At 36.3% G+C, this 18,313-nt stretch overlaps 1 protein-coding gene across 6 annotated transcripts in view; it reads right to left on the bottom strand.

Moving 5' to 3' along the window:
- ACSL4 (acyl-CoA synthetase long chain family member 4) overlaps window positions 1-18,313 on the bottom strand; it is an 89,886-nt gene that overhangs the window by 48,220 nt on the left and 23,353 nt on the right. For 3 of the 6 annotated variants that reach the window (XM_036454417.2, XM_045587402.1, XM_036454419.2), the window contains exon 2: window positions 2,680-2,733. The gene's annotated coding sequence lies outside the window, so the exon portion shown is untranslated. Of the gene's footprint in view, window positions 1-2,679; window positions 2,735-18,313 lie in introns of those variants that run through there. The other 3 variants (XM_036454420.2, XM_045587403.1, XM_036454418.2) reach the window with 2 other exon arrangements.

The raw sequence follows: 18,313 nt of genomic DNA, 5'->3' as shown, positions 1-18,313 counted from the left end.
TCTTGGAACATTTCCTCCAAGGTAGGACTACTGTACAGAGTATATCTATCTATTGTCATCTTAGCTATTTATCATAGTGCAATAATACAACTGTGGGCTACAAGCCATAAATGCAAGTTCAAAAAAATAAGCCTGTCACTAGCAGTAATAGTGCCCACAGGAATATCTTTGTATTACAGGGAGAATTTATGGAACTATACCTTTTGCCACATGACCTACCCTCTACATTTGCTAGAGGAGGTGCCAGTTTAATAGGTTAGCTCTTTGTTAATGTTGTTTCCTGATCCTTCATACTGATAAAAAGCATACAACTATGTAATCTGAAACCATTTCTTACAAAATGACCTAATAAACCACTGAAATGAGTAAGTTGGCTACCTGGCCAACATAATGTAAAACTCTATCATGGTTTAAAAATAAATTTTATAAAAGCTCACTCTGCTCTTCAGTGTTAAATACACCTTATAAATGGGACTAATAAAATAACTCAAAAAAAATGAATAAATCTGTTGAAGATCTTATGGTCCATTCAATCAACCCTCAAATATTAGCACTAGTAAAGAAGAGAACATAGATATTCCAAAGGCAGCAAGTAACTCAATATGTATTTATATTTTTAACATTTCATTGTGGGTGTGTCTGATATTTTAGAAATTAAAGAATTCTTTTTTAAATTAAAATTATTGGGGTGAGATAATTCTTAACCTAAAAAGGAAGCTACATCAAGCCCATTATAAGTAGCCATTGGAGAGGACTCCTAGAGTTAATGTCTCCACATTAGGAATGGGTAGATATTGTCCACTATCTTCTCTCCCTTCACATTCATTTCTTTTCCGGTCCTAGGCATGCTTCACTAAGGTGAGAGAGGCAAGAGAGATAATTAGGTATTTCTGTTTTGAAGTGTATTTTGGGATAGCCAAGGCAAAGTTAGGCCAATGGAGTCTCTATCACAGACACTCCAAAGTAGCTATAAACTCCTGAAAACACTGGGCAGATGTTCCTGCTAATGCTTTTGCTAACACTCTTCACCTTGGTAGTTTTTTCTTATACATCTAGGTGGGCTGCAAGTCAACTGCTATAGATGTTTATCTATCTATCTATCTATCTATCTATCTATCTATCTATCTATGAGAGAGATAGAGAAAGGAGAGAGAGAGAGAGAGAATGAATGCACGAGGAAGCAAGCAGACTCTGTGGGTAGATAAGTTAACTTTCAAAGCTTGAAAACTACTACCCTCATAGACACCATTGTCTCTTTCTCAAAGGAAATGCTAACCTTATGGATATTGTAATATTGTACCTCCTTTGTCAATGATAGGGTAGCATGCTGCCTAAGTAGCTGAATTCAGAGACAGCTAATTCTGGCCTGCTGATGAAAATATTTGGCCATATTTAATATTTTTCTAATGCAGGCTAATAAGTAGACTTTAGTGATAGAAGAATATTAACTCTTTCTAATTTTTTTACACTTAAAATTCAAAATTAGTTACCAGCACATACAAACTAGTAGATTTTCTGTTTCAACTTCATAACCTATCATAATGAAAGCAATTCTCAGAAGACCAGAAATACAAGAGGCAACATTGTATACAGGGCTTTGATCTTGGTTCGGCAACTTGCTGAGCTATAATACCTGAAACAAATTAAATAATTGCTCATCTGTTTCATCATCTACAAAATGAGAAAGTTGAATTCAGATTTTAAGATCACAGACCAGTAAAAAAAAATTATTAAAAAAGAAGGATGGTGAAGGGAATAACATAGCTGTCAACTTTTGCAGGTATGAACATTATAAACAAAATACCTACCACTTACTATCACAATCATTTCATAAAATACAGACATGTTTAACTATCCAAAATTAGAAGACTATATCTTATAATAAGAAGCAATCCTTCAAATGGAAAAAAAAAAAAGCTTTAAAATACTCATGGCTATTGTCCTTATTTTCCACTCTTCGCTATGGATCGGTAAATATTCTTCACTGACCAGCACTGGTCTAAAAATCAATGTTTGAGAACTCCTAAACTAGGTAAACTCAAGGTCCACTGCTCAAACACTATGATTCTAAATTTAGGTAATTTGATGTATTTCTTTTATTCTGTATTATTATCTAGAATAGATGCCTCTGTGAAGCACGATGCTAGTACTTAAACTTTTGAAGATCAGAAATATAGTTTAAGAAATAGTAACTAGAGTAAGCTTCAATTTAATGGAGGAAAGTGTACACTACCACAGATGTAACCTCATCAATAATAGTGAACCATTCACTGGGCACTTACCATTAGGCCCAATTTACAGATGAGGAATTAAGACAAAAAGAAGCTAAATAGTTTGCCAAAGGCACATACAGCCTATAAGCCTAAGTAGATTGGAAGTGCAATCTGCTACTCCATTTGTTTTTAGTATTATTCAAAGAAAAAGATTTTATTTAGATATTAATTATCACTTCTCCTTTTATAAATTAGTGACAGGTGGTTTAAATCTTAGGAGTTGCACTGGGTAAAGTTTTCCTATCACTTTTCCAAATGCTGCCTTTCTTTTAAAACAAACATAAATATTGGCAGAGTTTTTCCACTGTAAAAATAGTCAAGATATGTTATTATGGGCAGTTAATTTTATCCAAAAGCTGATATACAATAATAGCAAGTTTAGAATTTTTAAAGAATAAATACTTACGGATTACCCCTTTTTCTCTTAAGAAGAACACGTATATTTTTTCGCAACTTCAATCTGCAATAAGAGAAAACATTCATGGGTACAATGACATGAAAAAAGAATCCCTTAAAAAAAAAAACCCTCAAGTGATGTTACACATTACCGGTGCACTCTGAATCATGATGAGCCATGTACCAAAAGAAAAACAAGAAATGACTACAGATGAGTGTCTAAACTGGAAGTAGTGCTAGTAGGAATTCAGAAAAGTAACTAAGCCTGATTCTAAGAAACAGCAGTTCAAAATCTATGGGGGGAAAAGCAAGATTAAAAAATAAGCAGAAGAACTGATAATTTTTCATATATCTAGTATATGCAGATGGCCAACAGACATGAAAAGATGCTCAGCCTCACTAACCACCAGGAAAATGCAAATCAAAACCATGAGAAAGCACGCCACACCTGTTATAATAACCATTATTTTAAAAAAGACAAGCAATAATAAGTGCTGGAGAGGATGTGGAGAAAAAGGAACCCTCCGTGCACTGCTGGTGGGAATGCAGATTAGTGCAGCCACTGTGGAAAACAGTATGGAGTTTCCTCAAAAAGTTAAAAATGAAATTCCCATTTGACCCAGTAATCCCACTTCTAGGATTATATCCCAAGAAACCAGAAACAACAATCAGAAAGGATATATGCACCCCTATGTTCATAGCAGCACAATTTACAGTAGCTAAGATTGGGAAACAGCTTAAGTGTCCATCAGCAGATGAGTGGATAAAAAAGCTGTGGTACATCTACACAGTGTAAAACTACGCCAATATAAAAAAGGAACTTTTACCATTTGCAACAGCATGGATGGAACTAGAGAGCATTATGCTAAGTGAAATAAGCCAGTCAAAGAAAGATAAATAGCACTTGATCTCACTCATATGTGGAATATAATGGTCAACATAAACTGATGAACAAAAATAGATCTAGAGACAAATGGCAGGGGAGGGGGTGTTTAGAGAGCAACCAAAGGACTTATATACATGCATATTAGCATAACCAGTGGACACAGACACTGGAGCAGTGGAGGCTTGCCCGAAGTGGGGAATGGCTGGGGGAGGGTGTCAATTGGGAAAATAGGAGACATATGTAAAACTTGAGACAATAAATAACTTTTTAAAAAAAATAAGCAGAGAGCCCTAATCAGTTTGGTTCAGTGGATAGAGCGTTGACCTGCGGACTCCAGGGTCCCAGGTTGATTCTGGCCAAGGGCATGTTACCTTGGTTGCAGGCACATCCCCAGCGGGGAGTGTGCAGGAGGCAGCTGACCGATGTTTCTCTCTCATTGATGTTTCTAACTCTCTATCCCTCTTCCTTCCTCTCTCTAAAAATTCAATAAAATATATTTTAAAAATAAGCAGAGGAACTGATAGACATTTTTTCAAATATATGCAGATGGCCAACAGATATGAAAAGATGCTCAGCCTCACTAACCACCAGGAAAATGCAAATCAAAACCACAATGAGGTAGCATATCACACCTGGTATAATAACCATTATTAAAAAAAATATCAATAATAAGTGCTGGCAAGGATATGGAAAATGGGAACTCTGTGCGCTTTTGGTGGGAACATAAATTGATGCAGCCACTATGAAAAGTAGCATGGAGGTTTCTCAAAATATTAAAATAGATCTATCATATGATTCAGCAATGCAACTTCTGGGTATATATCCAAAAAAAAATGAAAACAGGATATCAAAGTTATCTGCATCCCCTTGCTCATTGTAGCATTCACTCACATAGCCAGGATATGAAAGCATCCTAAGTGTCTGCCAACAGAAGAATAGATAAAGAAGATATATCATATATATATATAAAATGGAATATGATTCAGAAATAAGGAAATCCTGCCATTTATAACAATATATATGAAACTTGAGGGCATTATACTTATTGAGACTTGCCAGAGAGAGAGAAAGATAAATATTGTATGACTAGAAGCCCAGTGCACAAAATTCATGCACTGGGGGAGGAGGGGAGTGTCTCCAGCCTGGCTCGTGTCCTTTCGCAATGTGGGAGCCCCGCAATCAATCACCCAAAGAGGGTCTCCTAGATGGATTGCCCCAAAAGGGTAGGCCAGAGCTGGGGTCCCGCCTCAGCAGGCCCACGGGAACCCCAGCAGAGGCTGTGCAGAGTGGCTTCCAGGCCCCTCCTTCGCTATGCATGCAGCCATCTTATGATGGCATGAGGGCATCATGGCATGAGGACGACCTAGACTTTTTTAAAATATATACTTTATTGATTTTTTTTTTTTTTTTTTACAGAGAGGAAGTGAGAGGGATAGAGAGTTAGAAACATCAATGAGAAAGAAACATCAATCAGCTGCCTCCTACATACCCCCTACTGGGATGTGCCTGCAACCAAGGTACATGCCCTTGACCAGAATCGAACCTGGGACCCTTGAGTCCACAGGCCAACACTCTATCCACTGAGCCAAACCGGTTAGGACCTAGGCTTTTATTAGTAAGATAATACTTATATGTAGAACCTAAAAAAGCTGAAGGCATAGAAACAGAGTAGAATGGTTGTGACAAGGAGCTGAGGGTTAGGGGGAAAACATGGACATTTTGTTAAAGGGTACAAATTTGCAACTAGAAGATAAATAAGTTATGAAGATCTAATATATAGCATAGTGATTATAGGCAACAATGCTGTGTAACAGCTTCAAAATTGCTAAGAGATTAGATCTTAAATGTTCTTACCACAAAAAAAAAAAGTGATAGTTATGTGACTGATAGAAGTGTTACCTAAGTTATGGTAGTAATCATATTACAATATACAAATGTATCAAAGTAACACAAAGTATACCCTAACACAATTTACATGTCAATCATAGCTCAATAAAAAAATAAAAAATAAAAGGCAAGAAGTTGTTGTCATGCCCTTAATGGTTTTATTTGTACCTCTTATTCCTCCATAGTCAGGATAGGAGCTAAGTGCAGAGACACAGACAATGGCTGACCACAGACATTCTCACTCCCAAATACCTGCAGGAACCTATTTTCCCATCAAAACAAAAAATGAATAATTTCCTTTAAATAGTACAATGCTCTTTCCAAATTAGCACTGATCTAGGTAGAAATCTAAAGATATTTTTATCTCCCCTCGAGGAATACACACATCAGTTTTGTGATGTTCTTCAAAATATATACACTATGAAGGTTTAGGGGTACGTTTGCAGTTGAGGATTAACCTATATTGGCATTTGCAAAAGAAAACTACTTATCATCTGAATACTCAGAACCCTATAAGAAGGCCCTTCAGTAATTTGATATTGCTTACTTACATTCCAACACCCCTGGGGTTTCCTGGGCATGGCATTATAATTCTGAAGTACTAAACTTTATTTCCTTTCAGTATCACTCAGTACTACTTGCATATGATTATGAGAATAATCCTTCAATTTTTTAAATCTGGATACCCCAACGCAAGTCCTAAAATTAACATCGACACTATCTGCTATTAGGACAGTTAATTTTCTCCTTTATTACCAGTAGAAGATTAGAAGAATGAAGGAAAGAATGATTTATAACCAGGCCTATTACTAACAGAGTATTCCTTTTGTTCTTGTTTAATAGAACTACTTTCCAACATCAAGTTATTATCCATAATCTACTTTTGGGGAGGGGGTGCTGGCAACAGTATGAGTACATGTGTGACTATAATGGTTAAGACAACATATATATATATATATATATCATGCTATTTAACATGTTCTTATCTTTCTCCCTGAGGGCTAACATTTGATATTAATACAAAAGGAGGGTAACTTCATATAAAGTCATGTGCTGCATTTAACAACATTTCAGCCAAGAGTGGACCACATATACAATGGTGATCCTATAAGATTATTATGGAGCTGAAAGATTCCTATTGCCCAGTGATATAACATCATGACTTAGTAGCACAATGTAATATTTACCTGTTTGTGGTGATACTCGTGTACACAAACCTACTGCACTGCCAGACATATAAATGTTTAGCACATACAATTACATACAGTGCATAATACTTGATGATTGAAAGTACAGCATGTTACTCCAAAAAATACCGTGAGATTAGATCAAGCACAAGAGAAAATGATACGAAGCTGCTGCCAGCATAACACAACATATTACTTAATTATCACCTGGTGGTATGAAAAAAAGAGATGATACAGGATCTAGATTTATCATCTTTTAATTAAAGAATGAGGCAGCACTGAGAAAGCCCTATTCACTCAATAAATACCAGGGAGAAAAACAGCATCCGTGCAGTTAACAGAGTGATTAAGGAAAAAGAGATACAAATCCAAACAACGTTCAATAACCCTCATATTTTGAGACAAAAAACAAACCATTAATGTGCTTAGTTTTTGTGCTCTGTAAATAAGTTAGTCTATTAACCAATACTTTAAAAACATTCCTCAGAAGTAAAGTAAATACTAAACTTGTGATAGCATCTGTTGGAAATATTTCAAGCATGATGAATCTTCCTCCTTTACTTAATATCAAGGACCAATCTTAATAAATTTAAAAACAAATGTTTCAGAAATGAGTAAAACATTTTAACAAAGCCCTAAGCACTTAATGTTCAAATCTAAAATTAAATTCTGGTGAGTCCCTTACAAAACACTTCCCTTAAGCAATGGTCTTTTCTAGGTCTTGTGTTAGATAAACATATATGTCATATATTTATAAGTAATAGATGAAAACTACCATTATAGATAACATAGTTCAAAGATTAGAAAAGTTGAAATCAAGAAATAACACAGGTACAAAACAGTTTGTGTGATATCATTATATACACATGTATTTGAATAGGTACATATTGATAGAAATATTAGCAAGATGTACACCAAATATTAATGTTAGCTATCTCTGTGTGATAGAATTATAGGTGAATTGTATGTTTTTTATATTTTGTATTCTTTGTTCTGAGCTAGTATCAATCAAAAATGTTTATAAATAAGAATTATTTACTTAAAATTTGATTTAAAAGTCACAAAGAAACAAGAAAATGACAAATTTCAAACAGGCCAACAGGACCATCATAAAGCAGTCAAAGAATCTACTGAAGATTACTGCTCAGAATTTAAGCTAGAGCAGAATCCTTCATTTTCCCTCTTATGAATCTATATTAGTGTTTAGAAGCCTTAAATGGTCATAATATTGTGAGTCACTTGACTCATGAACATTAAAATTTAATAAAGAAATGTTATAACCTTCCCTGGCTGGGTAGCTTACTTCATTAAGAGTATCATCCAGATACACCAAGGTTTCTGGTTCTATCCTGGGTCAGGGAAATTACAAGAATCAACCAATGAATTCATAAATAAGTGGAACAACAAATATTCTCTCTCTCTCTCTCTCTCTCTCTCTCTCTCTCTCTCTCTCTCTTTCTCTCTCTCTCCTCCCCCTCCCTCCCTCCTTTCTTTCCCTCCCTCTCTTCCCTCAATTAAAACAAAAGAAATGTTATAGCCTCAGTCAAACAACCTAATATCTATTGTTTATAGTGTAAAGAATATGAAAATAATTCCAGACTGTCACGGACTAGACTGTTGCTTCATGGAAAAGTTAGGTGACCTAAAACAAACAGTTTTTTAAAACATTCATGATAGCTCAACAAGCTGTTTAAAAAACTAAAACATTACAAAACATAAAATACAACATGAAAGTATCTTTTTTATTCAATCCTCTAGAAATAATAGCTTTGACAAGTTTGTTGGTTACTCTTGGGGACTTTTAAAAGCACATTTTAGCCCTAGCTGGCTTGGCTCAGTGGATAGAGCATCAGCCTGCAGACTGAAGATGTCCCAGGTTTAATTCCAGTCAAGGGCACATGCCCAGGTTGCAGGCTCAATCCCCAGTAGGGGGCATGAAGGAGGCAGCCAATCAATGATTCTCTCTCATCATGTTTCTTTCTCTTTCCTCTCCCCCTTCATCTCTGAAATAAATATAAATATATTTTTTTAAAGAATAGCATATTTTAATACAGACACACAAAGGTTTGCAAGTTTAAAAATGACTCTTTTAGTTGTCTTTCCATGCCAAAACACATAGATCTACCTAACAATTTTAATAGTTCTATGGTATTTCATTGTATGACCATATCAAATTAAATCTAACCAATCTTTCCTATTTATGGACATACTGGATTTTTCTAAATTCGCATTAGAAATAACAGCAATGTACATCCTTAGCAATATATTTATGGCAGTGCTTCTATAGGATACATTTCTAACATAATCACTAGGTCAAAAGGGTATAACCATTTTTTATTTTAGTCTATTAAAATTGTCCTCCAGTACTAAAAGCAGAGATACCCTAGCTGATGATACCAGCACCCAGATCTTGGGTTTCCATTGACTATTTTCCAATAAAAGAAACCAAAGTTTGGTGAAGAACTAGTTGATTTCAGAGCCAGGGCAGGAAAAATGTAAGGTGAGCCTAGTATCTTCTGATGCCAGAATGTAAGAATGTGCTTTAAGAAAATGAGGTTGTGTCAACAGGACACAGAGGTCAACCCAAAAGATCTCCCAATGGTCAAAGCTGATACAATCTGCACAAAATAAATGATATAATTAGATTATATCCCAAAGAATAAAATAAATATCAAGGGGCCTACACTAATAAAAATAAATTGACTGAATGAATGAATAAATAAATGAGGGAGAAGAAACCAATGTTCCTTACAGAAGAATTCTAACTAATACATGTGGAAGGAATAAAGGAAACAGAAAATCTCCATTAGTAGACCACAGTAATAATAGCTGCAGGCAAAATCCATCAACAGATGCTAACAGTGATAAAAGTCCAAAGCTGAACTGGATATATTCATGATCTCAAAGCATCTTCCCAGCCCTAGCTGGTTTGGTTCAGTGGATTGGCCTGCAGACCGAAGGGTCCCAGGGTTCAATTCTAGTCAAGGGTATGTACCTCAGTTGCAGACTCCTCCCTGGCCTGGGCTCTGGCAGGGCACATGCTGGAGGCAACCAATTAATGTGTTTTTCTCACACCTATATTTCTCTTTCTTTCCCTCCTTTTTCCACTCTCTCTAAAAATCAATGGAAAAATATCCTTGGGTGAGAATTTTTTTAAAAAAGTATCTTCACAAAATACATATCAATATTAATATAACATAGTATAATTAATAGTTAATTGCAAAGAGAGAAAATATAACTTCACTGTAGTAAAACAGTTGATATCACTTTAACCACATCATCAAGATTACCATCACCAGAAATAGGTAGGGCACACTGACATGATGTAGATGACACTGAAAATGACGCAACTTTGCTTCTTTGGTATTCTTGACCAAATTGCACAATTTAAGTCTATCCATGAAAATAAAAAAACATTAGATAAATCCAAATTAGGGTCATAGGACATTCTACAATGTAACTGACACCTGTTCTTCAAAGTTGTCAAGGTCATTAAAGACAAAGGCTGAAGAACTGCCATGGATTAGAGAAGACTAGGGAAACCTGAGAACTAAATATAATGTGGGATCCTGGGTTGGATCCAGAACAGAAAATGATGTTATTTGAAAGACTAGTAAAATTTGAATAAAGTCTGTAGTTTTATTAATAGTATTGTACCTATGTTAATTCTTCAATTTTGGTAATTGTACCATCTATACTAATAAAAGGGTAATATGATAATATGCTAATTAGACTGGGATACCTCCTGGATGTCCTTCCAAAGCCATGGTGGCAGGGCTGAGGCAGAGGCAGTTAGGGGCGATTAGGCCAGCAGGGGGGGCTGTTGGAAGTCAGCAGGTCAGCAGTGGGAGGGTAGCTGGGGGCAAGCAGGCTGGCAGGCAGAGTGATTGGGGCAATCAGGCAGGCAGGCAGGTGAGCAGTTAGGAGCAAGTGGTCCTGGATTGCAAGAGAAATGTCTGACTACCAGGTTATAAGTTGCTAACATTAGGGGGAGTTAGGTATAGGATCCATGGAAATGGTGTACTGTTTTTGCAACTCTTGCAAAAGTCTAAAATTTATTTTCAAAAGAAAAATGTAGCCAAAACCGGTTTGGCTCAATGGATAGAGCATCGGCTTGGGGACTGAAAGGTCCCGGGTTCGATTCCGGTCAAGGGCATGTACCTTGGTTGAGGGCACATCCTCAGTAGGGGGTGTGCAAGAGGCAGCTGATCGATGACTCTCATCGATGTTTCTAAACTCTCTATCTCTCCCCCTTCCTCTCTGTACAAAATCAATAAAATATATTTAAAAAGAAAAAAAAGAAAAATGTAATTCCCTCTTAAGAAAAATATGCCAATTCACGTTCTAGGCAGGAGTACCCATTTCCCCCACATCCCCTCCAAAACTAGACTGAACTCTGATAGATACCAAAAAGAGTTTTAATTTTCAATGAACATATAAAAATATTTAACTACTAGAGGCCCAGTGCGTGAAATTCATGCATGGTGGGAGGGTCCCTCTGCCAGCCTGCACCCTCTCACAATCTGGGACCCCTCAGGGTATGTCCGACTGACGGGATTGGGCCTAAACTGGTAGTTGGATATCCCTCTCACAATCCTGGACCACTGGCTCCTAACTGCTCACCTGCCTGCCTACCCCATCCACTCTGTCTGCCTGCCTATTCGCCTCTAACCACTCTGCCTGACTGCCTGATTGCCCCAATCACCCGCCTGCCTGCCTAATCACCCCTAACTGCTCACCTGCCTGCCTGATAGCCCCTAATCACTCTGCCTGCCTGCCTCATTGCCCCTAACTGCTTGCCTGCCTGCCTGATTGCCTCTAACCACCTCTGCCTCAGCCTCTGCTACTGCAGCATTGTCCAGAATGTCATCTGGAAGGACTTCCAGAAGGTGGTTTGGCTGTTCAGTCTAATTAGCATATTGTTCTTTTATTATTATAGATATCTGAATTTCTTTCATGAGTAACTTGTTCAAGTCCTTTGCCCATTCTTCACTTGGTTATTCATTTTTCCTTATGGATTCATAACAGTCCTTTGTCTATTAAGGAGGGAAGCCCTCATCTGATATATTACAAATATTTTTCCAAGTATAGCTTTTTTCTTTATTTTGGGTTCTTTGGGCCAAATGCTGGTTTCTAAGTTTTAAGCCGTAAAATATTACAATAGTCTGCTTTGTAGCTTTTGGATCAATTTCCCACTTCAAGATTATAAAAAGTATTTTCTCATATTTCCTAAAAGTGTGATTACTAGGTTCTAGGTAGAAGATTTTGGATATGTGTGGTATGGTGGGGCTGGGAAAGGAAGCTCTTAATATATACTACAAAATTACTTTCCAGACTGCCTACACCTATTTATACCCCAATCAGCACCAGTAAGTATTTTACTATAACATTATTGTATTAATTTAATAGGAAAAGTATCTTCTTACCTGTATTCCACTCCAAATAAACCACTTATTACCTTAAAAACTGTCATTCCATTCTTTGGCTTTACAAACTGTTCATGTTCTTCTACCTAGAATTCTGCTCAAAAGCCAACTTTTCTGGGATACCTTCACCAATATCGAGCTAAAAAGTCTAGTCTTCTTTTGAACTTCTATAGAGCTCTTCCTAATAGATGTAAAATTATTATCTTATATTATTTACTGGTATAAATTTACCTTAATCATTTATCTAAACTGTAAGCTCATTCGAGGCAAGGATTGAGGCTTATTATCTCTGTATCCCACTTTAACTTGGAAATAGAATCAAATATTGTGGCTTATTATCTCTGTATCTTACTTTAATTTGGAAATATGAGGAAATACTACTTATAATCTTGAAATGGGAAAATGGTCCAGAAGCTACAACGTAGACTATTGATAATATTTTAACTTGGAAATAGCACCAAGTATTTGTTGGAATGAGTAAAAGAAATAACAATTGTCAGAAAGTAAGGCTGGATCAAGTCATTATTTTTTTCGTTCATTTCACTTGTTTGCAATAATTTTTAAAATATGTTTTTATTGATTTCAGAGAGAGGAAGGGAGAGGGAGAGAGAGAGAAATATCATTGATGAGACCCATCAATTGGCTGCCTCCTGCATGTGCCCTACTGGGGATCGAGCCTCCAACCTGGGCATGAGACCTGACTGAGAATCAAACCATGACCTCCTGGTTCATGGATCGATGTTCAACCACTGAGAAACATGGACTAAGCTGTTAGCAATAATTTTTATGATAGAATTTTTTTAGATAAACAAGTTTATTTTAAGTTTAGTCAACATACACAAGGACCTAAAACTTCAATAGAAAGATAAATGTAAAATCCACGTTGAAGACCATCTTTATAATGTGATCTTCCCAGGATTATATTCCAGATGTAACTTAACTGAACATCATCTTACCTAGCAGAGGTTCAATAAGCAGGAGCTGCCCCCCTCCCCCACACACACACAGCAAGCTAAGGGTTATTATAATACAAATTCCACAAAGAAAACAACTTTGGTATTATTTCCTATTGATAGAGAAAAAAGTCAACCTAGTTATGAGACCAACCACAACACAAAGAAAAGCTGCACTAACTATAATAGTTCAGAATACTAGAAACAGATCACTAACTAATTCAGAATACTAGAAACAGATTATACTGTTTATAATTATAATTATACTGTGAATAACTTGTATTATATTCTAGAGCCTTTATAAAATCCCTCTATTAGTATTTACTTTATCAGCTAGAGGGTCAGTTAGGATATGCTAGAATGAGGACTTATGCAAGGTATAATTTGCAAAGTATTTTACTACTATGAAAACAAGTGTAGTCTACTTAGGAGAAAACCAACTGGACCCTAAATTACACACACCTTAATGACAAAGATACCCCACAGGTGAATGTAAAACATTTAATTTAAAAATGTTGACTTCAGCGGAAGCCGGTTTGGCTCAGTGGTAGAGCGTCAGTCTGCGGACTGAAAGGTCCCAGGTTCGATTCCGGTCAAGGGCATGTACCTTGGTTGCGGGCACACCCCAGGTAGGGGATGTACAAGAGGCAGCTGGTCGATGCTTCTCTCTAATCGACGTTTCTAGCTCTCTATCTCTCTCCCTTTCTCTCTGTTAAATATCAATAAAATATATTTTAAAAAATAAAAAATAAAAAAATAAAAATGTTGACTTCACTATATATAAAATAGCTATTATAGATGCAAATAGTGTGTTCTATAGTTGCCAGGTTACTTTTTTCTCTTTTAGGAAATTGTAAGTCACACTGTGGTAAAATTTATATCTTCATCCTTGAAAAATCCCACATTCTACATTTTATGCATTGTCAGACTTAGCCCTAATTCTTAAACACTTGGATCAAGTCATAACCAGTTTTATTGCAAAAGGCCCCTGTACACATTTATCAATTCTAGTACCTTAATATCTACTAACAAGTCATTAACATACAGAAACATGAGAAGCAAGAAGTATCACCTATTCCTTCTTAATATCATTGTTTTCACTCCTGAGAAAGAGTGCTCATATCACTAAGGTGTGCGAACAGTCACTTTTCACATTTATCCTGAGAGAAAGATGGAATGACTTAAGTACAATACAAATAAACCCTCATCAAATAAACCCATCAGGTACACGCTTCACTAGCCTCCTGTAGTGCACCGGTGACAGACTCTGAAACCTCAGTCAGTTTTGAAATCCTGATCTCCCTCACCAACCTCTAGAAAGCAGCTTATACAAGAGAAACTAAGTATAATAAGTTGGTTTCTGGTAATGACAGAACAATGGTCTTGGGCCTGTACTGATGACGTTTTCACACCGCGCCAGTAGAGGGGGCACTTTCCCTGGCAGTTTTAGTGGTCAGCTCTAGCAGGAAGCTTTCCCACATGTGGATTTGTGAACAGAAGGCTTGGTTTGAACCATTTTCTTTCACCCAATGGCAGAAGTCTTAGGCCTCATCCTGAACAGACTCACCACTTCTGTTGCCCAAGGAGGAGCTGCAGTCGCTGAGCAAAGGAAACTGCTCTAACAACCAAACCACCTTGCCGGATTTTTTTAAATTTTATGTTACTTGAAGCAGATATTTTGGGAAAGTATGTGTAACAAAAAGGTGCCACTGTATTTTAGAGAGATAACAATTAATTGTAGCTAAACATAAAATCCTTGGTTCTGCTCCTAACTCAAAGCTCATTTTCAGCCAAAACCGGTTTGGCTCAGTGGTAGAGCGTCGGTCTGCAGACTGAAAGGTCCCAGGTTCGATTTCGGTCAAGGGCATGTACATTGGTTGCGGGCACATCCCCGGTAGGGGGTATGCAAGAGGCAGCTGGTCGATGTTTCTCTCTCATCGACATTTCTAGCTATCTCTCTCCCTTCCTCCTCTCTGTAAAATATCAATAAAATATATTTTTAAAAAAAGCTCATTTTCAGTGCTAGAAGAACATATAAATTGTATGACAACAGTGGATATTTCTCTACATAGACAAATCTGCAGTATTCTGGGGTCATTAATACTGAGTCCATTGCCTTTATCCAACATCAAAGACAGAGTTAGTTTGAATACCAAGAGAAATACTCCAACTCTAGCTAAGAAATCTGTTATCACCCATTTGTGATAATTTCTTCCTTTATAATTAATAAGGTAAATGCAAACACATACATACAAACACACACACACACACACACACACACACACACACTTAAGTTTGTGAACCTCAAAAAGTAATGTATCTGCCAAAAAGGACTCCTTGTATCAATAGCTTACTGGGTCCAAATTCATAACCAGAGTCTAGCTGAAATTGCTAGCAGAAGCATCTCATGCACTCAGGGAAAGCCAGAATTGAGCTGCCAGACTCCTGCACTGTGTTCCTACCTGAGTCAACGCTCATAAGGGAGCTTTGGTCATCATCCTTAGAGACCTGCTTCATCGAACCAGATTGGCCGTTATACCCTAATTTGCATATATACTGACCAATCAGAGTGGTTCCATAGCAACCAATCAGAATGTGTGAAGCCAACCAATCAGAACAGTTCTATTTGGACCAATCAGACTGTGCAAACTGTGATACCTCATTTGCATAAAAATGGAGTAACCCATAACCAGGGCTCTATAAAAGACAGCCTTTGATTTACCTTTATGGAGCATACTTTATGCTTCTACCAGAGACTGCCTTTCTTGAATCTGTATACTGTTCACCTCAATAAAATTTCTCAGATTTCCCAACCCCATATAGGAGACCCCTATTGGAATTAAATAGGTGGCAGTGAATATGATAAATTTAGCATGAATATGATAAATTATACACACACACACACACACACACACACACATTGTGTGTATATAAAAATAAAGGTACTGTCCAGCCAGTGTGGTTCTGTGGTTGAGCACTGATCTATGAACCAGGAGGTCACGGTTCAATTAAGATCAGATCATATACCTTAGTTGTGGGCTCAATCCCCAGGAGGCGGCTGATCAATGATTTTTCTCTCATCACTGATATTCCTATCCCTTCCTTCCTCTCGGAAATCAATAAAAATATTTAAAATAAATAAATAAATAGCCTGGCTGGCTTGGCTCAGTGGTGAGCATTGACCTGTGAACCAGGCGGTCATGGTTCAATTCCTGCTTGGGGCACATACCCGGGTTGCAGGCTCAATCTCCAGTGTGGGGCATGCAGGTGGCAGCCAACCAATGATTCCCTCTCATCATTGATGTTTCTATCTCCCTCTCCCTCTCCCTCTCCCTTCCTCTCTGGAGTCAATAAAAATATATTTTTAAAAAATTAAAAAAATAAAAGTACCTAGTCTACAATGTAAGTATCAGACTTCAACTAGGACAGAAGATAAACCACATGCAAATTTCCATCCTTACTTACAAAGTTGTAGACTTTCAGAAAAAAAAAAAAATAAGCTTTAAAATCAGAAAATCTTCTCTCTCTCCCATCCAAAACACCATGGGAGCTAAAATAGGGTCTACTTTCTCAAACATTACAATCTTATGTGATTAGCTATATAGTAAAATTAAGAATTTCTTTCTAATCACTAGTGATTAGATTTAAGCTTAAGATGAATGTCTGAATATTAGAAAACAACAAAAATGTGCATTATTCCTTTCTTTTCAGCTACCTAGGATTAAATTAACAACAGTACCAAGAGAGAAAAGTATATTCTCTTTAAAAACATCCAGTATATCAAATACATTTAAATAATAATTTTTAAAGTCACAAACCTCAATAAATACTATTTGTAAGGTCTAAGACCCAGCTTGACTATTATGAAACAACCACTGGGGGTGAAATGCTTTAATAGAGGAAAACTGTTGTCACACAGATAACTCATGAATCAGGACCAACAATCCTAAAATACTGATTTTTAAAAGATTTTCATAAATAGGTTGCATAATATCAAACACTGAACTTATTAACTTTATTCAAGAAGTGTGTTGAATTTACATGGCTTTCATTAAAATACAAAAGACATGAACAATAATTGAAAGAAGTGTTTATTACTTTAATTGATCCTGACCAGAAAGTACTCCTGTGTGACGATCAAAACTTTCCAAAAATTTGTGCAATTTTTAGCAGAAGTTACATTTTGTTTTTAAAGTCAACAAAATATGAGTCAAGAGATATATGCACAGAAAGGATTAACATAATGAACAATAAGTAGCCATGGAGCAATAATTTTATGAGAAAAAAAAATAGCATTTTCCATTACATTAAAGCTAAGATTGATAAACGCTTGAGAAAGGAAAAAATATATTTTTAGAAACACAGATTAGAGCTAAAATATGGCCTCTGTTTCAATGATTCTCAAAGTATCTAAGGCCACCAGTTCCTTACAACACTGCCATTTATAATAAATATTACACTGCCACTTTCATTTTTGCCAACAATAATTTTATTTATTAAAACAGATAGCAAGGCACTGGGGTTTCATCAGAAGTAGTGCAAATTAAGAACAAAGGAAACTTCTCGGTGCTGTCAAATGTATTTTTAAAAGGCACTTTATATACTGTTGACAGAAGAGTAAATTGGTACAAGCTTTATAGAAAGCAATTTGGCAATATGCACCATAAGGCCTTAACTTAACTCATACTTAATTGCCTAGTAATTTCATTTCCTACTTCTAAGAATATGCTAAGAAAATAATCAGAAATACAAAGACAAAAATGCATACAATAGTCATCATTGTAATATAAATAACAGAAAAACTAGAAATAACTTTGAATGCCTAAAAAGAGATTGGTAAATAATGATGTAACCATATAAATACTATAGTCATCAAATGCAACATTATCAAAGAATATTCAAAGATATAGGAAATATATGACGTGAAATTGGTTTAACATAAAACTTACAGTACCAGCTTCTTTAAATATATGTAGGCTCCAAGACAAATGTTCTGGTTTGTAGAATTATAGGTGATTTTGTTTTATCCTTATATTTTATTTAAATTTCCAAAAACTGCTACAGTGAATATACCGTATTTTTTGGACCAAAAGACGCACTTTTTCCCCCCCAGAAGTGGGGGGGAAAAGTCCCTGTGTCTTATGGTCCAAATATAGCCTACACATATACTTTAAAAAAAAGTTTTTTTACTTGCCCGGCTCTGTGTGGTCTCTGTGTGCTTGCCCGGCTCTAAAATGGTTCTAAATGCTGCTGTTTACTTTACAGGGTTGATTACATGTGTTTATGACTGTGATGTTGGGTTTTA

This window comes from Pipistrellus kuhlii, unplaced genomic scaffold, assembly GCF_014108245.1.
Source record: "Pipistrellus kuhlii isolate mPipKuh1 unplaced genomic scaffold, mPipKuh1.p scaffold_m20_p_29, whole genome shotgun sequence".
Taxonomy (NCBI): domain Eukaryota; kingdom Metazoa; phylum Chordata; class Mammalia; order Chiroptera; family Vespertilionidae; genus Pipistrellus; species Pipistrellus kuhlii.
This window is presented reverse-complemented; position numbering and strand designations above follow the sequence as displayed.